Genomic DNA, 22,005 nt, shown 5'->3' on the forward strand with positions numbered 1-22,005 from the left:
GTTTATAAGAAAGAGGGGCAAAATTGGTTGTGTGACAACTTTTAAGGGCCCAACATGTAAGTTTTTGTTATGCAAACATTTGGACCTGTCAAAAGGGCCTTAACTTCCTCAAGGAACAAGTAGGGAAAGACATCAAGTAGCTGGCCAGAAGGTACATATGCAAATCCTGCTAACAACTAATGGCTATTTATAAGCCCAAATTTAAGCAAGATTAAAAATCAGTGGTAGACATGTGTAGAACTCTGCATGTGGCAGGGAAAGGAAAGTTGCCAGGCTGCTGTGGTAGGGTTGATTGAGTTATGCCATTGTGTCAGAGTGCAGTAGGGCATGATCATGTGTAGTGATATCAAACACAAAGGAAAACAAAACATTACACTGAACATCGAGGTAGGAACACCTGGAAAAATAGTTACTTTATCCCCAGGGATAGGGGGAGGAATTTAACTGTAGATTCAGCAGCACTACCATTCATGGAAAAAGATCACAATTGAAAATTACATATAATCTTAACTCACTGGCAAACTAGCAGATTGAAATGTTTCTTTTCCTCGTTGTTCTATATTTTGTTTCTGTTAAATAGGTAGAACCGTATCTTAGCTGCTATTGCATAAGTAAACCACAAGAGTAACTCTTCAGTGAGATTTAATGACTCTACTGCCATGGAACAGGGCATCCATAATTACTACCAGTTAGACCGATTCAGGGGACACGCTTTGTCACCTAATTTGCACTTGAAGTACAAATATTATACTGCTGGAGCTGGAAACTAAGAAAAAGATGTGGCAGAAAGCATAAAAACATATGAATGAGTGAATGAAAGACTGTGTACAGAGCTGGCTCCTAAAACAACACAGAACTGCTATAATGCTCCTTGCATGGGATGTCTTATCGTGATTATGAAATTGCTAGTAGAAACTAATCCTTCTAAAACCAAAACTTTAGTAATTTCAACTGTCTGGACCACAGAAGGCTCGCAGAGAACCTATGTGATAACAAAGGGGTCGATTTTACTAAGCCATGCTAAAAAGTAGCTGCTATACGTTAATGGCTGACTTTAACGCAGCTTACATTACAGCAAATGGGTTCTATTTACTAAAGCAGTGTTTCCCAATCATTTCAAGCCCAAGGCACACCTACATTAACAAAAATGTTGTGTGGCACACCAACCTCTATGGAATAGGCAGTGAGGACATGGAGAGGGCTCACATGGCCAAAAGACCACCTAGGGAAGCACTAAAAGACCCATTGGTCTCTCTTCCAAATTTTAAAGCCAACAGAGAGAAGGAGCAAAGACACACATGAACTTGTCACAAAGGACCAGCTCCCTCTATATATACAAGTACAGGAGACGGGAGAAGTCTGAGTGGTGCGAGCAGCTGGCTAAATTAGTTACCTTGGCTGCCGCATGTGGCTGCCAGAGCTCCTCCACTTCTGCTACTCCCAACACTCAGGGAAAGTCATAGCCAGTGCTCAGGGCACGCTTTCTCTATCTCATTCAGCCTGGGAATAGGACAGAGGCTGGGAAGACTCAAAGGAGGAGGATCAGTATGGGGCAGATGAGGAAATGCTGTGGGCAATGTGTACTGCTCAAAGCGGGGCCCAGCTAGCCATGCCCTGATGCTGCCCATTAGTTAACGCACTCCAGGTGCATGATGTAGCTAGGAAGAGGCATGCAGGATTACACATGTTTTCAGAAAGCAGCTCCTACACATTTACATGCTACCACTGGGTTTTTCTTGTTACTGCAAGATGCTAAGAACAGAGCCCAGGTGCTGGCCTGGATCTGAGCATCGGGCAATGGTGATTTTTCTGTGGCACATCTGATCAGGTCTGAAGGCACGTCAGTTGGAAGCTCTGCTAAAATGTATACTTTAGCAAACCAACCCCTAACTTTGTTCACTTTTGTTCACGCACCAGGCGCAAACAAAAGTATGCTGGATTTCAATAGATACGCGCGTAGCCGTGCATATCTTTTAAAACCCGGGGATGGTGCGCGCAAGGGGGTGAGCCCTTCGCATGCTGCCACGCCACCACCTTGGCGCTCACTCCCAAGCTTCTCATTTTATTCATATGTCTTCAAGTAGACAATCTCGAGTGCTCTTCCTCAATCTAATTCTCTAATCACCCAATCAAAAAATCAATCAGATTTGTCTGACAGGATCTTCCTAAGGTGAATCCATGCTGCCTCAGGTCCAGCAACTTACCATATTGTAGACGGTTCAGTATCCTTTCTTTCAGCAGCGTCTCCATTAATTTTCCAACCACCGAGGTGAGGCCAACTGGCCTGTAGTTTCCAGCCTCCTCTTTGCTACCACTCTTATGAAACAGGACCACAACCACTCTTCTCCAATCTTTTGGCACCACTCCCATTTTCAGGGATCTATTGAACAGGTCATTTAGCAGACCAGCCATGACATCTCTGAGTTCCTGTAGTATCCTCAGATATCCCTCATCCGTCCCCATGGACTTGTCCACTTTCAGTTTTCCTAGCTCTTTTCATATTTTCTCTTCTGTAAAAGGAGTTGTGTAAAACACATTCCCTTCTATGGTCTTGTCAACCAGCAATGGTCCTTCTCCAGAATCTTCTTTATTGAACACTGAACTGAAGTCTTTGTTTAATATTTCCGCCATTTCTTTGTCTCTACACATTGCTTCTTGTCACCTTTCAAGTTCACTGTACCACTTTGGGCTTTTCTTCTTTCTCATATATCTGAAAAATGTTTTGTCATCTCTTTGGCAATTCTTTCTTCCGCTTGATTCTTTTGCTTTTCTGATTTCTTTTTTTTTTTCCCTCAGTTATTCTTCCTTGTATTCTTCTTTTTGGGATCTTGTATACTTCCTGAAAGCTGATCTTTTGCCTTCATTTTTGCAGCCACCTCATTTGAGAACCAAATCAGTTTCTTTTTCCTTGTACTTTTAATTACTTTTCAAACATAGATTTGTTGCCTTAGTAATAGCGCTTTTAATTTGGTCCACTATTGCTCCACCACACCCATTTTCTCCCAGTCTTCTAGTTCTTTCTCCAGGTACATCCACATTTTGTCAAAATCTGTATTTTTGAAATTCAAAACTCAGGTCTTCGTGTGACTTCTCTGTATCTTATTCGCAATATCAAACCATACTGTCTGACGATCACTTATGCTCAGGTGGGCACCTGTCCGGACATTAGACACATTATCCCCATTTTTGAGGATTAGGTAGAGTATCACGCCCTCTCTCATGGGCTCCATTACCATTTGTTTGAGCAGAGACCCTTGGAGGGCATCCACTATCTCTCTACTTCTTGCGGCTTCCACAGAAGGGATACGCCAGTCTACATCCTGCAGATTAAAATCTCCAACAAGGAACATTTCTCCCTTCTTCCCTATCTTATGGATGTCTTCGATCAGATATCTATCCAGCTCTTCTGTCTGAATCAGAAGCCTGTACACCACACTGATGTAAACAGGAGAGAGGCTGGAGGTGCTGGGCACTATGAGGTAGATCTTACGAGCTGTGTGTGGGAAAACATGTGCATGCATTTGCCGGTGAGCGCACTTGGACGAGGCACTTTTAAAACATATGCGCATATGTACATGTTTTAAAATCGGCTATTCGCGCGCACAAGTGTGCCTGATTTCATATTGACTCGCGCATGTGTGCACAAATTCCGCCTTGCCCGCATAAGTGTGGGCAGGTTTTACTAGACACAAGTGCCGACACAATTTCTTCTTTTCCTAGTTTGTTCCCAGTTCACTCCAGTAAAGGAGAGGACTTCCTAGCCCCACTTGCCTCCCTTTTACCCTATTAGCTATTAGAGATGTGCAGTCGTTTATCATGAATTAGGCAATTACAACGAAATTGAGCCTGTACTCTTTTCTCTTTGGGGTCTGCACTCTTGTTCTTGCCTCCCCAGGGTTATGCATTCAAGGCACACACACTCTTGTCCTCCTTGGGGTCCATGCTCAAGGCCCACCTACTGCTTTCCCCATCGAAGCCTGCACTATAGAGCTGCACTCTTATCTTTCCCTGGGCTTATGTTGAAGGCCCATGTTCTAGGCCAGTTCTCTTGCTCTGATAGGTCCTGCAGTTGAGGTCAGTGCTCTTGGCCTCCCCAGGGCCCATGCTCAAGGACCACACTCTCACCCCTTTCCCTTGGGACCTATACTCTCACCCCTGAGTCCTGTACTCTTTCCACACAATTTTATACTCTGGCTGCTGTAGGTCAACACGACAGGCTAGCACTTGAGACCAGAACTCTCAACAACAAGACCCACTCTTGTGGCCTACTTTAGTTCTCAAGGTCCTGTCTCTTACAGCACATGCTTGAAGCCCTTCTTTCGTAAGTCAGGTCTAAGCTCCTGTTCCTCAGGACTTGTGATTGAGGCCCCTATTGTTGCCTCTCTGGGCCCATGTTTAGGCCTCACACTCTTACGTCTTGTGCTCAGGGTCCATGCATTTGCCCCTCATGGCTCATGCTTGAGGTCTGTGCTCTTGCCTCATTCTATTTGTACTTGAAGTCTATGCTCTCACCCCTTGGGCCTATGCAGCTGAACACATATTTACATTAGAGTCCATCATAAAGGCCTGTGTTTTTGTTCTCCAGAGGTCTCACTCCCAGTTCACACTTTCATCCTCTGCAGTTTGGGCTACTCCAGTGCACCAAGTATCTTAAAGCTGTATCTTAGTAATCATGTTAGGAGATCAAATCCACTTGTAGTGTGAAGGTGATGGTCATCTCCTTGAAGTGATGCCTTAGCTATCATGGTCTTTGAAACTACATTAGAGCTCCTGTGCATCAAAGTGAGGATTCAAAGTGCATCCTTGCCAAGAACATCCATGTTGGAAGCCCATCATGGCACTGGCAGCCCTTTGCATGCACTATGGCTTTAGTCCTTGATTTTCAGATGTATCATGGAATCTATGTACTTCAGGTACATTGTAGCACCCATGACCCTTATTAAGTGTTGTGATGGCTATAATTCTCTGGTCATGTCATGCCTCTGCTGCTTTCAAAACCCGCACTAAACCTACTCTTACATTTTTTTATATTTTTCTTTTTTATTTAAACCAAACTTATTAAAATTACTATGTGAACTCACACCCAAAAACCATTAATTCCTACCATAATTTTTATAAAATTAATTGGGTGTATGGTAATGCTTCATAAACTACCAAGAGCACTCAACCATTAGTGCCTTGTGTATAATTTCTTGTTTAATCATGAGCACCACCGTCCACCCTACCCTATTTTGTGTTTTATAATTTTTTGAATTTTATAATTTTCAAAAATGTCTCCAAATATGTGTAGGTTTTATGTAGTTTTTACAGATGTTAATTTTTCTTCTTTTTATAAAAATTTGAGTGTGAAAACACTATACATCAAACAAAGAATGCCAGGTCGCCAGAATGCTAAATCCCACTTATCTTAACGTTGGTAGTTTTCAATTGCGGCTCTTGCCCCAACAAGGCCCCGTTTCGAAAGTTCTTCATCAGGGGAAGCCACTCAAACGATGCATGATACAATTCCTTGTCTGTCGTTCTTTCATGTCTTCATTAAAGTTTATACTGAGCTCGCCTTATACTGAGGACAGGAGTCCATCGTAGAACCAGGGGCACTGGGGACAGACAGCCCGGGACGGAGTCGGCAGCCTACAGTTGTGAGGGAAGTGGAGCCAGACACTGGATTAGGGAGCAGAGGGTAAGAGGGCCTGGCTGCGGGCCTGCCACGGCCGGCACATGCAACAATATATGTCTTTGGAATCTCTTGATCATGCTACACTGGATGTATCTGCTTTGCATGAAATTTCATATTCAGAATTGGCTGTCCCGGCTACACTTATTGTCTCTTTTGTCCTTGAACTTGATAAAGACTGGCTACTAAAATTATTTTTTCGCCACAGATCTAAAACTTTGTTTACATTTGAAAGTGAAGTTGTTTCCTGATGTCTCTAAAGAGACTCAGAAAAAATGTAAACAATTCCTTCTCATGCGTCCTCGGGTTCAACAAGTGGGGGTAGTTTCTTTCTTAAGTTTCCTTGCAAAAGTTTGATTAAATATCTAAATAATTCCTATATTTTTTTCAACCCTCCACAATTGACCCAATTCTTGAGTGAGAAATATTTTTTAATACCTTGTCAATTATTTGTTATGGGCCTTCCCGCGGTGAGCCGCGGGCAGCCCCTCCACCTACCTGCTCTTCACGCGGTTCCATCCTCCGCAGCCTGGGGGCCGCACCCATCTTCTGCCCTGCATGGCAGGGCTATCCCCGCCGAGAGCCGCCGTTGCTGCATTCTTCTTCGTGGTCTAAGTGCCGCATTCTTCTTCTTGGCCTAAGTGCCGCTCGATGCCATCTTCTTGTGGCAAGAAGCCGCACCTACCAGCTACTTGTTGCTGCCTGTGCTGCCGCCGAAGTTCTGCCTGAGCGACAGCGGGAGGCCGCTGCCGCTCCAATGCAATCTCGCAGCCTGGAGGCCGCCCCGAAGCCTGCCTGCTTCTCTTCTGCTCCTGCGCCGGAGGACGCCACTGTCCAGGGTCCTGCTTCTCTTCAGGGCCTTCCTCTAGGCACCGACGCGCTCTTCTTCTTGGTATTTAAAGGGCCAATAGCAGGAAGTGCTCCTGGCCCCACCGGAATCCAATTCCACTCAGTTTCCTGCTTTAGCCCTATAAAAGGGCCTTTCTTCAGTCACTCCTGGCCTTTGGACCAGGTTCCACAGTCGTCTGTGTCTTCTGACCAGTCCAGGTCCTCTGTGGTCTTCTTCTGCTTTGACGGCTTTGTCTTCATGTTCCTGATGTCCTTTGTCCAGCTCTTCAATCGTCTTCATGTTCCTGATGTCCTTCGTCCAGCTCTTCAGTTGTTTTCTCGTTCCTGATGTCCTTCATCCATGCCTCCAGATGTCTTCAGGTTCCTGATGTCCTTCCTCCATGTCTTCAGATGTCTTCATGTTCCTGATGTTCTTCGTTAGTACCTTCTAATGTCCGATGCCCTTCCTGATGCCTTTGTCTTCGCCTCTGCTTCCATGCCTTGGTTCCCTGATGTCCACTTTCCTGGGATGCCGTTGTTGTGGTCTGCGAGTCCACGAGTGGGCTGTGTAGGGCGCCTCACGGTACAAAGGCCATCCTCATTTCCGCACTGCAACCCTTCGGAAGACTTCTGCTTCAGTCCTAAGTTAATCCTTGAGAATCGAATCCTGTGCTTGAGTCTTGTCCCTGTCTTCGGAGCCTATTGCAATTCGCATTCGTCCATGTCAAGACTCTGTTCGACCCTGCTCCGCGCCAGCGTGGTCCGCGACCAGTCCCGCGGGGGACTGTGTAGGGCGCACCCTGGTGCAGGCCTCTTCAATATCTTCGTCATGTTCCGGTATCAGCTTCCATTATCTCTCCTAGAGTCTGCTACGAGCCCAGTGTGGTCCATGACCAGTCCCACGGGTGGACTGTGTAGGGCGCGCTGCGTCGCAGTCTCGACCCAGCGCTTTGACCTCCTTGCCTTCGTCTACAGTGCCTTGATCCTTGCCTTTGTCTACAGTATCCTCGCTTCAGTCCTCGTCTACAGTGTCCTCGCTTCAGTCCTCGCCTCTTGCCGTACCCAGCGGTAGGTCCGAAAGGGCTTGGAATGGTCGGAGGACTGTTCATCGATCAACATTGCGTTGTTGGTCATCCTGGGATGTGCAGGTCCGGTAGAGGGTCAGACCTTGTATCCTTGTCTCTGCTTCAGCCATGTCCTCCTCTTCATTACCCGTGCTCGCACCAGCTCACCTCCCGCGGTGTGTCTTGGGGCTCCACCCTGAGTCATGCCGTGGCCCAAGGACTCACAATACCTGCTTCAGAAATGATCGCATCTCCGCGCTCGTAACTATAGCCGAAGGCCTCCAAGCCCTTGGTTTGTAACAGCTGCCGGAGGCCGCGCTCGTAACAGGATCCGAAAGCCTTCGGCTCGTAACATTATTAAGATTTACAAGGTAAACATTAAAAAAACAGTCTAGTCATAAAAATATCAAATAAAAAACTTATATAAAAACATCTAACTAGAATGTGTCAAGTCCACATAATCGAGAGAGAGCAAGAAAATAAGTAGGGACTTTCATTTTCAGTTTTTATTTTATTTTTCTGGGAAATTTTGATCTTATACAAAAATCAGTGGAAAAATGACTTTGCTATAACAAACAGGAGAAAAATCAGTGGAAAAGTCATTATTCCACTTTTTTTTTGTTATAAAATTGAAATTCCAAGGAAAAATAAAATAAAAATGAAGGTCCCTAAAAATATGGTAAAAAGAACATTAATAAGAAAAACAAATTAACCTAAATTAGCTGTGTAATACATTATGGGGCGGATTTTCAGAGCCCTGCTCGCCTAAATCCGCCCAAAACCGGGCGGATTTAGGCGAGCAGGGCCCTGCGCGCCGGTGAGCCTATTTTACATAGGCCTACCGGCGCGCGCAGAGCCCCGGGACTCGCGTAAGTCCCGGGGTTCTCCGAGGGGGGCGTGTCAGGGGCGGGCCCGGTCGTCGCGGCGTTTCGGGGGCGAGTCGGCAGCGTTTTGGGGGCAGGTACGGGGGCGTGGCCGCGCCCTCCGTACCCGCCCCCAGGTCACGGCCCGGCGCGCAGGAGGCCCGCTCGCGCGCGGGGATTTACTTCTCCCTCCGGGAGGCGTAAATCCCCGGAGAAAGGTAAGGGGGGGTGTAGACAGGGCCGGGCGGGTGGGTTAGGTAGAGGAAGGGAGGGGAAGGTGAGGGGAGGGCGTTAGAGGATTCCCTCCAAGGCCGCTCCGATTTCGGAGCGGCCTTGGAGGGAATGGGGGTAGGCTATGCGGCTCGGCGCGCGCCGGCTATACAAAATCGATAGCCTTGCGCGCGCCGATCCAGGTTTTTAGCAGATACGCGCGGCTCCGCGTGTATCTACTAAAATCCAGCGTACTTTTGTTTGCGCCTGGAGCACAAACAAAAGTAGGCCTATTCGCGGAGTCTGAAAATCCGCCCCTATCAGAAGAACCTTACCCCACCCATACACCCATCTTAGAAAATTAATCATGCAGCTTTATCTTGCAAGAAATTTTCCAACTGAGAAGGGTCAAAAACTAAACTTATTCCCTTGAAAGGTAACAATGCACTTGCATAGGATCTTCAGAAAATAGATGCGCCCAATACAAGCACCTGATCTTTCTTCTCAAGAAATATTTTCCACCTAAGTTGTGTAACACATGCCACATCAGGGAATATTATCACTCTCTGACAACAAAAGGAAACATTTAAAACTTCAAATATAGCTACAAGACCAAGATTTTGTCCATCTCACATCAAAAAGGTAACAAGCTGGGTTGCCCTAGCTGAAGACTCCCAAAAAACCTAACACATCCAGACTGTCTGAAGGAAGGATAGTATCCATTACTCCTTCCTCCACATTTGCATTATGTACTCCTGAAGGGGCATAGTATATTTTAGATATTCCAGTGGTATCGTCACTTGAAATTTGAAGTACTTCCCTTAGATATTTCTTAAACAATTCATGAGGGGGTAACAGCCTAGCCTTAGGGACATTCAGGATACACAAATTCTTAACCCTAGCTGCATTCTCCAGAGTTTCTAGTTTGGAGTGCAGAACTAAACAGTCCTTTATGTGGACCAAACTGGCAGACTGAAATGTGGAAACTTGGGTCCCATCCTGTCTACCTGATCTTCCATGTAACCATTTGACATGGCTTTAGTAAAGAAACTTAACTGATAAACAGATTCTACCAAAATACTCTGTATCCATGTGACTGCTTCAAAGACATCTCACAAGGAAATGTTTTTCCTAACAACCAGTAGGGTCCGTGCTTGATGATCCAACTGTGCAAGGGGTGAAATAACTTTATTGGCACCAGGTCTCCTTTAGAGAGAGAACCACCCAGACTACTCTGCAGAGAAACTTTACTCTCAGCTGTAGTGTCCTACCTAGAGCCATTTTCTGCCATCTGGGCAAATTGAGTGTATGGCAGACCCTCAGCCATCTATGCTCCCAGCTACCTGGCAACCATTGTCTCCCCATTGTGTTGCTTCTTCTCAGCTACCTGGCAACCATTTTCTCCCCATTGTGTTGCTTCTTCTCCTTCCACTCTCAACATCAATGTCACCGTATTCACAAGAGAATCAGATGAAAGACAAATTATTGATGGCAGCAAGGGGAAAGGTTGGAGTGTCTGAGCTCAGAGATGTACCCAGATCCAGTGACATCACCATCTGTTCTCCACTCACTACAATGCTGGTTACTGGACACTGATCTCTGGTAACCAGATTTTGATCCATCAGGCTCCGCATTCTTCTGCTTGTCTTTATGTTTCCCCATATTGAAGAAATAAAAAGAAAGGTAGAAAAAAACAGCACTATTCCCCAGAGCTCTTTTTAGCATCCAGTCTTGGCAACCATCTTGCCCTCTTGCCAGATGGCAGAAATTTTTAAAGCCCTACTTTCCAAATCGTATATAGGATTCTAGTCTTTTCAGCTATCCTGTATGAAAAAATATTCTTACCCTTTCAACAAATTGAGGTCAGGTCCCCTAAGCTATAGTATAAAAAAAAAAAAAAAGAAAGATAGCAAGTCATGTCTTATTCATGCTCAGCCTGTTGGGTACTTGTGCATTAACACTGTTCAGCATTGTGTTTTTCTTTGGAGATTTGTTTGTATCTCTAAAAGTGTTAGGGCTCTTCTACATCTTCAACACCTCAAATGTTGTCTTAAAGCCCAAACTGATTGTTTGCATCTTGAGTGTTCAAGTAGATTCCAAACTATGAAAACTCGGATTTCCTCTGTTATTCACTTGACTTTTTTGTGTCTTCAAAAACTTAGGCAACACTGTCACACCTGCCCACAGAAGATTTAACTACTGTTATTCATGCATTGATAACATAAAAACTGACTATTGCTATGCAGTTTATCAAGGTCAGACCCATGAATCTGCTGCATCATCTGCAGCTCCTCTGGTTCTGGAGGAGCTTCACTGGTTACCAGTCTTGTTCAGGATCTGATTCAAGGTTCTTTCCATCCAACAATAATAAACAATTAAGCTGGCCTACGCCTGAATAACTGGATGCAAATTGAGTTCTTCCCCTCTCTCTCCCAGTTCTTTCCAGTTCCACCCCTTTCCCTTTATGGAAATTGAGCTCCACACCTCTCTCTCTCTCTCTCCTTGTTCTCTCCAGTTCTGCCCTTCTCTCTATATTGTCCAATCCACTCTCTACTACCACATATGGAAACTGAGCTCTGCCCATCTCTCTGGCTGTACTCTCCAGCTCTGCCCCCTCCTTTCTGAATGGATCCATCCCCTCTGTACTACCACACAATAAACCTGAGCTTAGCATGCACTCTCCATTACCACACATTTTTCTTAAGCAGTTCCTACACTTCACAGTATTACTATTAATTGTTTTACAAATGCCTAAACCTCATTGTTCCCGAGGACCTTATTGATCTCCTGGTGCATTATACACCAGAAGAATTGTTACAGATCCTGTTGCGTTGGAGGTGGACCCTTGGTCTGGTGCAGGATTGGTACGGCTGTCTGGTCGGATCCAGAGAGTGCCTGCCACCAGGAGGAGGAGCACACGAGGGGGCAGAGGCTAGCTGGAGCTTCACCAATAACAGTCCGGAGTTTCCGCAGGTTGAGCCCTTGGGTACCCAGATCACCTGGACTTAGATGGCCTCAGATGGTCTCCCAGAGAGGTAGCGGAGGGGTGTGCCCACCACGAGCAAGAGTGAGCGGCTGATACAGAGAAGATGGACCAGACCCGAACTGGGAACCCCGGAAACCTCAGAGAGGTAACAGTTCAGGGGGGGTCTCCGGACGAGGCAGGCAGCGCCCGCGGGTCTAGTCAGGTGAAGGCCACGGATGGAATCCAAGCAGACAGGTCTGGTAGCAACAGAAGGCCAGAAGAGAGTGTCCAAGTGAAGGGCAAGGGTCAAAGCCAGAGTATCTGTCCAGAAGTGGTCAGCCAAAGCAGGGGTCAATACCAAGGTCAATCCGATTGTAGTCAAGGCAAGCGAGGGTCAGTTCCAGGTAGCAGACAAAGAAAGTGGTCAGGCAGGCAGTGGTCAGTTCCAGGCAGCAGACGAAGAGAGTAGTCAGGCAGGCAGTGGTCAGTTCCAGGCAGCAGACAAATAGAGTAGTCAGGCAGGCAGTGGTCAGTTCCAGAGATCAGTCCGAGAAGGTACTACCTGAGTAGGGACACAGGAAGGAACACATGGAGATGCAGGAACAAGGAGACACTGGAACAAGGAGACACTGGAACAAGGAGACGCTGGAAATCAGGATTAGGCAGACTAGTACACCACTGTGTCGACCCGATTGCCAAGATGAGGGCCTGGGGACAGGGCCTCGCTTTATATAGGGCTACTATGTGATGTCATCATACTGCGTCCGGATCCGTTTTCCCGCGCTTGGCCCTTTAAAGCTGAGGACGTCGACCGCGCGTGCGCCTAGGGTCGGGGCCGAGGACGCGGAGCCCCGACGTGAGCTCCGCTGTGAGGCCTGCGGCATGGAGGAAGCCGGAGAGGGCCGCGGTGAGCATTGTGGATGCTGGGAGCTGGCAGCGGTGGCAAGACTGGAGCTAGTGGAGGGCAGCGCGAGGTGAGCAGGCACGGTTGCGGCACCCACGCGGCTGGGATGCGCAACAGATCCCAGCACCATCTGTGATTAAACAGGAGTTCAGATGTGTATTTTGCCCCTCTAATGTGGAATGATCTTTCTCTGTTTAGAGCTTTATTACCTGGCCTTTAGTAAATGGTTAAAAGCTTGGCTATTCGTGCATGCCTTTCCTGGGTAAATAATTTGTTTTTCTGCTGTTTTTAAATATAAAAACAGCAGAAAAATCTTTAAATAAAATAAATAAAAATTATTGCAGTATTGTTTGTTTTGTATCAATTTGTTTTGTCCACTATTTGCTGTAATCCACTTCAGGGTGTCTGAATGAAGCGGAATATCAAGTATGAATCCATTGAAGCTTCTTATTAGGGAAAGCAAAATTATTTACCTGTAACTGGGATTCTCTAATAATAGCAGTGATTCATGCAACCTGCCTACTTCTTGTGGAGTTACACAGTCGGTTTTGTTTCTGAGCTTTGCAAAAGAGGAAGCTGGGGCTCTGAGCAGCAGCTGGTAGTGTGGTAACTTAGGAACCAGTTCAAAAGTATCAAGCGTCCAAACAGGTCAGCATGGGATGCTGCTTGATGGGCGCCATCAGATGACATCACCCAGCTGTGTGAATCATCATTGAATTGCTGTTTTTAGAAAACCCCCAATTGCAGGCAAACAATTTAATTTTTTTTTCCTTTTGGAGGAAAAGTATATTTGTTTTATGTTTTCTTTCCACAGAAAATCACAGGATCTGGCCTCCAATGGAATCGGAAAAAAGTCAATGGGAAAGAGTTGGAAAAAAAAAAAAAAAAGGCTGGTTCAGAGGCATTCTTATTGTTTTTAAAGAGACTGTGAGGGGGTCTATTAGAAACTCCTTCAGATCACCTTAAGGGACTGGGCACAACTGTCTTGCCAGATTTTCCTTAAGATTCAGACTCACAAGGAATCCTGGGTGAAGGGACGAGCCCCTCACCAGTGTACAAGAACATGGAAGCCTAGAAGGGGTAGAGAGGCCCCAAGGAGCAGACAGGAATCCATTCTATGCAAAACTTGCTATGTGTGATGTCTGTGTGCTACCTAAACAAAAGATGAGCTGCATTTGCTTGTTTGACTTTCCTTTCACTGTAAATAAATTACACATAAAGGAAACAGCCAGACTCTGCCTTCTTATTCCTTCTGGCTATTTGCCAAGCCGCTATCGCCAAGTAACCACACATGATGGCAGCTGTGGTATCTCTTGCCTAAGCGGGAAGCATAGGCAAGAGCTCACAGCCACAGCAGTAGAAAAAGAAAAAAACCAAACCCTGCAGAGTTTTATCTTTTTCTTGGAGCCTCCCAGTTTCACTCATCCAGCCTTTGCACAACAGGTCAAGGGGCTAGCCCTACCTGTGCAGTCATGCGTCAAGCAGTGAGTAAGGACCAGACAGACCAGCAGGCTCTTTTTATTTCTCCCTCCTCCTTTCCCTGGAGAGGTATGTAGTTTGGAGGCAACTCGGTAAGCAGGGAAGATGGAACAGATGATCCAGGTCCTTGCTACAGGGCAGCAACAATTACAGAATGCCTTGCAAATGCAAATTGTAGCAGGCATTGTGAGAGAAGGTGATGCAGCAGCATACAGTGCTAACGTAGAGAGCACAAGCTGTGTAAACTGCTGTAGCCAGTCCATTTCCCATGTCCCCGATACTGCTTAAGATGACCCCAGGGGAAGGCCCTGATGGTTTCCTGAAAACCTTTGAATGCACAGCCTGTCTGGAAGGCTGGCCAGAGGTCAGGTGGGCTACCTATCTGGAGACTCTACTCACCTGGAGTAGTCAAGATGCCTTCCAAACTGCCAATCTAGAAGGCAGACCCACATACCAGGAAGTCAAGGCCGCCATTCTAGACAGAGTGGGACTCACCCCAGAAGGCTACCAACAGTGATTTCGGCAGGGAGTTCTACATGATGGAGAAAATCCAAGGAACCTATTCCACAGACTGAAAGATGTTGCTTGGAGGTGGCTGCACCGGAAGGGAAGACTGGGGTGGAACAGTTCCTAGAAGCCTAGAATGGCCTATGCGGCAGTGAGTCTGCCGACATCCAAACCTTATGTTTGAAAAGGCACTGGAAGTAGTGGAAGCCTATTATCAGGCCCAGACTATGCCTGAGTCACCATGGTTCCCAGAGAAGCCACTCAACCGGGGTAGAAGACAATGGAGTCCTAAGAGTCAGAAGTCCTGATATCCAGTAGCACAGGTTCAGCCGCACTTTTCACCTCATCTGGTCCGCCATGTTTCAGCTGTGGAGAAAGGGGCCCATTTTGCCAGAGACTGTTCCCGTAGGGAAGATGAACCCATGGATGTTAATGCCATGGCCTCGTATATTAGTACTTTCGTGCATACACCGATATACAAGAACGCAGGGCTTAGAAGTGTTAGAGAGGCCCCGATAAGCAGACAGGAACCCATTCTATGCAAAGACCTGCTATGCGTGATGTCTGGGTGCTACCTGAACTTAAGGTGAGCTGTATTTGTTTGTTTGACTTTTCTTTCACTGTAATTAAATTGCACATAAAAAAAAAACAGTCTGCTTCCTTATTCCTTCTGACTATTTCCCAAGCTGCTATCACCAAGTTACCACAGAAACAATACTGCAAGTTCTGCAGCACCTATGCCAGTACTGAGAGGACCAGCTGATTGAAAGTGGAGTGGGAGGATGGTTATGACATGGAACAACTGAAAGATATCCTGTGTGCTCATTTCTCACAATTAACAGCAACCTATATAAAAGGCATATATAAGGAGTGATACTTTCCTTTCCACTTGCAAAAATACTGTGTCTCCTGTAACAGGATATTTTTTCCCAGGCATATTTAGAGAAGCTGACTGAGAGAGGGTACCTGAGTAGATTCAGGCCCAGCTCTGTAAACAATTGCATGGACAAGTGGCCTCCCATATAGTCCATTCTCACAGCTTTACTGTGTGTCTACTATTTGGCTATTGGCTCCTTTTGAAGGACGGCAGGAGATATGACTGACATCAGGCTGTCCTCTGTCACCAGATGTTTTAATCCTTTTCTGAAGGCTATGCTTCCTACATGCCTGACTATATCAAGTATCCCTTTGCTGAACAGGAAAAGAGGGAGGTACAAAAAGGCTTCTATGACATAGCCCCGATGACATTAGAGAAAGTGACCTGTTGACTGCGCTCATGTAGCTTTGGTTTCTCCAAGGAACTGTAATTTATTACCAAAGTCTGCTGTGACCATCACTTACTGGTGATGGATGTGGTGGTCAGGTTTTCTGGTTTCTTCCATAATGACCATATATTAAGGCATAGACCCATCTATGACAATTTTTGCACTCAGGATCCAGGAAATAGATGTGTACAGAGTAAGCACATGAACCGATATAGTCTTTGGTGGTTCTAGTGATGGGTTCATAGCTTCTGGCTTTTCCAGTTGTGCCACTTTTGTTTTGTGATAATGAATACTCTTTACTGGCAGAGTTAGCTTGGGCAGCGGTGAGTGGTGTGACCACTTCAGCTGCAGCTGAGCATGCAGGACCAGAGGGAGGCAGGAGTGCTATCTTCCCACCACAGGGCCAGAGCAGAGGGATCGTGATTACAGGGGAAGGTGACTTGCCAATATTCACTTGCTTCATACTCATGCCGCCACTGAGCCCGCTAAAAAGCCATGATGCATGTCAGCCACCACAGGTCTCAGGTGGCAGCAGTCACCCAGAAGAGTAAAGATGGCAACAGCGGTGCTTGTGGAAAGGAAAGGAGAAAGGACTGCACTGGGGGGTGGGGGTAGGTTTTGGGAGGATAGTGTCAAGTAGATGGGAAGAGAAAAAGGTATAACTAGAGAGCAAAGGGTCAGGCAGACTGATTTACCCTAAGCCCTGCACTCCCCCTAGCGTCAGCACTGCTTATTGGCCTGTATAACTAATTCCCTTTCTCTATCCCTTTCCATTCTCTGAAAAGTGGTAGAACCATACTCATTGCTCCATCAGATCCCTTACTAAGTGCATCTTTGGCCTTTTGAAAAGCTGATATTGCTCAATAAACCACACCAAAAGCTTCCTACTGATTGTGGCAGTGAAAGTCAACAAGTTGTTCATTATGGGGCAGATTTTACAACCTACGCGCGGGTGTAGTAGATTTGTTCGCGCAACCCGGCGCGAACAAATCTACGCCTGATTTTATAACATGAGCGCGCATGTTATAGAATCCGGGGTCGGCGCACGCAAGGGTGTGCACAATTGTGCAACTTGCGTGCGCCGAGCCGCGCAGCCTACCTCCGTTCCCTCCGAGGCCGATCCAAAATCGGAGCGGCCTCGGAGGGAACTTTCCTACCGTCTCCCCCCACCTTCCCCTCCCTTCCCCTATCTAACCCACCCCCCAGCCCTACCTAAATCCCTCCCTACTTTTATTTGAGAACTTACGCCTGCCTCGGTCCCTCGGCATGGCAGCTATTCCGGAGGACTCGGCCCCGCCCCCGGAACGCCCCTTTTTCGAAGCCCCGGGACATGCGCGTGTCCTGGGGCTTGCGCACGCCGCCGAGCCTATCTTGCATAGGCTCGGCGCACGCAGGGGTAGGTTTTCTACCCCCATATGTGTCTATCAGCATCTTCTCTGACCAGAGGAAGTAGCTATTGAGGCGAAAGGAAACTGAGGATGGAGAAAGGACGACTGCAGGTCTAGGGGTCCTGGTGAGCTCAGATATCTTGATGGATTAGCACTTTACATACATATAGGGTCATTCATCAAAATGCATTATGGTGTTAAAGCCATAACGCATGCGATAGTAATGGAATTATGTTGCGCAAATGCAAATTTTTCATAGGGGTGGAAATAACTACACCTTTTTTCCTGGCATTTTTGGGCTGGGGGGAGGGAGTAGATGATGTATTCCAGGAATGGAAGCAGATTTACTGATATTTGTCCCAATCACAAGTCAGCTATTGAGCATCTATCACCTTCTAACTGGCTTCATTAGTTTACAATTGGGAATACACAGAAAAGACAAAATTCACTGTAGGAAAAAGTACTCAATTAGTATGAAACTCAGTCTCAAATCAATCAAATGAAAAATTGCATGCTCTGTCATAAATTTAAAATCCTGACCTTTTGCTGAGTCCCAGGGACTAGAATTGAAAGCCATCACAATTAAGGAGATGGGAGTAAAGAACATCTGTCCCGCATCTGATTAGACTGTAAACGTTGGGGCAAGGAACTTCCTCTCACCTAGTGCACTTGTCTGATTTTTATGATTTGATCCTCTTATTGCTTTGCATGCATATTATTTGTGTGAAACCCCTCTTGTACAATGCCAAGTATTATGTACTGCCACCACTATTTAACGTCAATCAAGTCAAGAGAAAAACATTGGGAACTGGCGATGGGAAGGAAGGGGTAACGAATGAATCGCTATTTATTGCAGGAAGTTTTGATCAAAATAGAAAGAGAAAACTGCTTCTGTTCTGGTTATAATAAGGTGTACTATAGAAGCCTAAGAGTAACCTTACTAGGCATATCAAGCTAAACATTTTTCACTGTTTTATGTGCAAGTTAAGTATCACATTTGACATGAAGAAAAGGATTTTCTAATTTATATTATATGTATACATTGCTGAAATGGCAGTGGTTTGCATTCCATTGTGTGTACAACTCAACAGAATTAGCCTTGGAAAGACTGAAAAGTAGAACAATGTTGTTTCAATGACCTTACACTGAAGTGTGATATGTTTACCATTAACAACCCTTTTAAACTTAGTGGCTCCTTCCATGCAAGGTAGACTGGATAATGAAATATACATTTTTTTCAATGAAAAATAATGATAACTTGATTGCACCTTTGATTCCATTACTTTAAACCTCATGCATAACCACACTCTAAATAGACAGCAATTTTCCTTTAACGCTTCCCTAATTATCTTTGCTGTCTCCTTAAACTGAGGTTTCTAAACAGGAAATAATCTTGATCAGGCTGAATGCTGTAAAGTGGAAAACCTGAAAAATGTAATATAAACAAGAGAGGAACCAATATACAACACCTATACATGAAGAAATGAATTTGACCGAGGACATGCTAAAGACAAACCTTTTACCCCCAACCATGTATGGAATTATGAAGAAAAAGAAGCAGAGGTAATTTAACACAGTAAGAGCCGCCCGCTGGCCACTGCGAGGCGGAATGCCCCATTGGTACATTGCAGGCTGGAATTGATTGTATAGTGTAGTGCAAGGCAAGGATATTTTTTCAGATGTATACAAGGGAAAAGAAAGGAAAGCGTTATGGTTAAGCGATCAAAGGAAAAAGTCTGTGGAAATCTTGTGTGTGAAAGGAAAAGACAGTAATGGCCACTAAGGTGTGAAAAAGGAAAGGGGTTTGCTAATTAGAATAAAAGGAGCTGTTGGCCCAAAAGTTTCCATGCTGAAAAATGTTAATACCAAAGAGAAACGTTTTACTGCACCTTTTGCAAATACTCCCATGAAAATGAGATGTGCTGGAAAGCCACGGAGAAGCTCATTTGTTTTAGCCATGCACTAGTAACAATGCACTAATTAAGTCACGTGGCCCTCAGGCATCGAGCTAAATCCAGAATATGCTTGCTTGATTTAGGCATACTATACCACAGTTCAGTCTAATTTGTTTAGGTGTAGCATCCTAGAAAAGCGTGGGTACAGTCACTGCATCAAGCTGTATTATTGTACATTGCTACAGTGTGACTGGTAAATTGTAATGAAAGTGAAACGTCTCAGAAGATACAATTAAACGCTCACTTCATAGTTTGTCTCCTTTATTTTAATCATAGCAAAGTCTGTCTAGAGCTTTCTATATTCTGTAGAATGTGGAAACTTCCAGCAATGGGAGTTCCTGGGGGTGTAGCAGTAAGAAGGTTCCAGAGTCTAAGAGTTAATAAAGGTGACTCCAGGAGTCACTTGAGGGGATGGGGGAGGGGAGACGACAGCGGGTGGAATTTGTGGAGCTCCAGGAAGGGAAATGGTGGTTTTCTTCTCTTTTCCATTTGAAGTGGATTCCATAAGCGAGCCACTTGCATCCAGACTCAGGAATGTTTCCTGTTCCAATGTCTAAGGGGCAGAGGACTTCATCCAAGAGACCGGATCGGCAATCAGGTAGAGTGCTACTATCATTGAATGGGAGTAGTAGATTTTCCTAACTCCAAGGGGGTTCTTAAGGAGAAGACACCTTTTTATTTGGAGAGACAGGAGAGGTCTCCAGAGTCCTGTCCAAGCACTAGAGTGAGTTGAGATACTTATGTTGATCCTGGGATCTGTGACCAAGTGCTACATTTTCTTGTGTTTTCTGGACTATTAGAACTTTGCATCCTATTTTACCTATTTTGTATTTCTGACCTGATTGATTTTTCTTTAGTAAACTTTACTTTTGGTTTTGGAACACAACATTGCTTTTTCTGGAGTGACTGAGTGTGATCCCATTGGACTTTGCAGCTCAGTTTCTTTCCACAGCACAATCTGGACTGTAGAGCAGCACAGAAATGGAAAGTGCCTCGCCGCATCTGAATATGTAGAGAGAATTTCTTTCTACTTCTTCCCATGCATAATGCAAAATAAAAAAACAAGTTGTTAACATTTTTTTTTGTTAGCTGACATGTCACTCGGGCCTGTGTACTAAAGGTTTTTGACCAGTTTGTGATTGTGGGACAAAGCTGTTGCTGCTGCTGCTGACCCATCTGGCTCCCTATGTCAATGCATCCATTCCCTGTTTCCACTAGTGCACAGCTTCCTAGTGCAAGTAGAAACAAAAAGCAAATGCACAGATAGAAATGTGAGTTTTCCTGAAAATGTTTGAAATGGAAAATTTTCTCATGCAAATATTCACATTTAAACAAAATTTGCAGAAAATTGTTTATCTCAGAAAATTTTACAATGCAAATTTTCCTGATATCCCAAATAGATCTGTGATTTGATTTGGCATGTTATATGAATTATATATTTAATTTAAAAAAATCCCTCCAGATTAATCTCCTAAAATGTATCTCAAAAGTTTTTAAGAAGATGACCTGAAATATTTGATTAGGTGGGAAAAAAAATCAATACAGACCCTTAGGGTTATTTTATAATTGCCATTTACATATATAAAGCTGTTTTTTTTTTTTTGCACAAATGGCTATTATAAAATAGCCTATGGATCAGTGCACATAAAAATATGCCAGTTATCCACTTGTGCACACAGTTATAAATATATGCTTCTGATGTGGTTTAAATGTGATAATGAAGCAAATTCCCAGGTTGAAATTGTCAATCTTGCCTGATACAGCATTGGAATCTATTTAGTGTTCCTAATGAATTTTATAGAACAATGGATTTTGAGACATGGAAAATTTTCCATGGAAAACTAAATCATGGAAAACTAAATCATGGAAAACTCTCCCCCCCCCCCCCTTACATCTCTGTATACACAAAATTGTTAGGGACGTGTATTCATTTTCAAAAGAAATGAAAAATGTGACTGAAAACTTGTTTTTCCGTAGATAAGCAGGGCATTTAGCCATGCATCGTGGGTGAAGTCATCCGTGATGTCACGAGGCGGAGCTTACTCTCTTAGCTGGAAGAGCTTTGAAGTGCGCATGACCTCAGCTTCCTGCGCTCCTCGAGCCGTCTCCCCAGTTTTAGTTTTCTGCGGTACTTCACGGACGGGTTTTTTTTTACTCTCTCCAGCTCCTCAGAAGACTGAAGCAAAGAAGACTTCAATAAGAAAAAAGAAAATGCCTAAAAGCCCAGGATTTAAGTATTGCTCCTGCAGGAAGATCATGTCGGTGACCGATGGACATAATTATTGTTATTTATGTCTCGGTCCCGATCATGACCATGAAGGTCATGACCAGGTAAGATCATGACCATGCAGGATGTCCCCGCGGGCTAGGTGCCAAAGGGCTGAAAAGATGGAGAGGTTGAGGCACTCATATGCCCCCTCTCCTGCTGACAAAAGGTCTACCAAGTCCTCCCCAGGTAAGCAAAAACCCCTGTCCGAGGTTCCACAACACGCTCATTCGGCTTTGGAGAGCTGTGCACCGAAGACTGCGTCCACGCCTCCTGCGTCGATCACCACGCTGAGCCCGACGCATATGACACATGTGTCGTCAAAACCTGCGTCGCTTCCATCTGCTCCATCTTGCATGACACAATCGACACATGCATTGACACCTTTGAAAGCGTCGATCTCTATGACGCATTACGACACACCAAAGAAGACAACGATGCACCTGACTCATAAACACAAAAAAACCTTCTCAATTTCAACCAGAGAAGCAAATTTCAAAAACTAAACCACATGATGCACCATAAGTCGTCTTCAAAGACAAAACACATAACATCTCCATCTGGAGCACTATCTTCTTCCAGATCTGCTGCTCAGCATCCTACATCGTCACGCAGGAGTCACCACTCCCCCTTGTCA

The 22,005-nt window shown here is 45.1% G+C and overlaps 1 protein-coding gene across 1 annotated transcript in view; it reads right to left on the reverse strand.

Annotated features, from left to right (window-relative positions):
• The window catches only part of COL13A1 (collagen type XIII alpha 1 chain), a 578,485-nt gene that overhangs the window by 59,915 nt on the left and 496,565 nt on the right, over positions 1-22,005 (reverse strand). The gene's annotated exons all lie outside the window — the stretch shown is intronic.

The sequence above is a fragment of the Rhinatrema bivittatum genome, chromosome 7 (genome assembly GCF_901001135.1).
Source record: "Rhinatrema bivittatum chromosome 7, aRhiBiv1.1, whole genome shotgun sequence".
In the NCBI taxonomy this organism is placed as follows: domain Eukaryota; kingdom Metazoa; phylum Chordata; class Amphibia; order Gymnophiona; family Rhinatrematidae; genus Rhinatrema; species Rhinatrema bivittatum.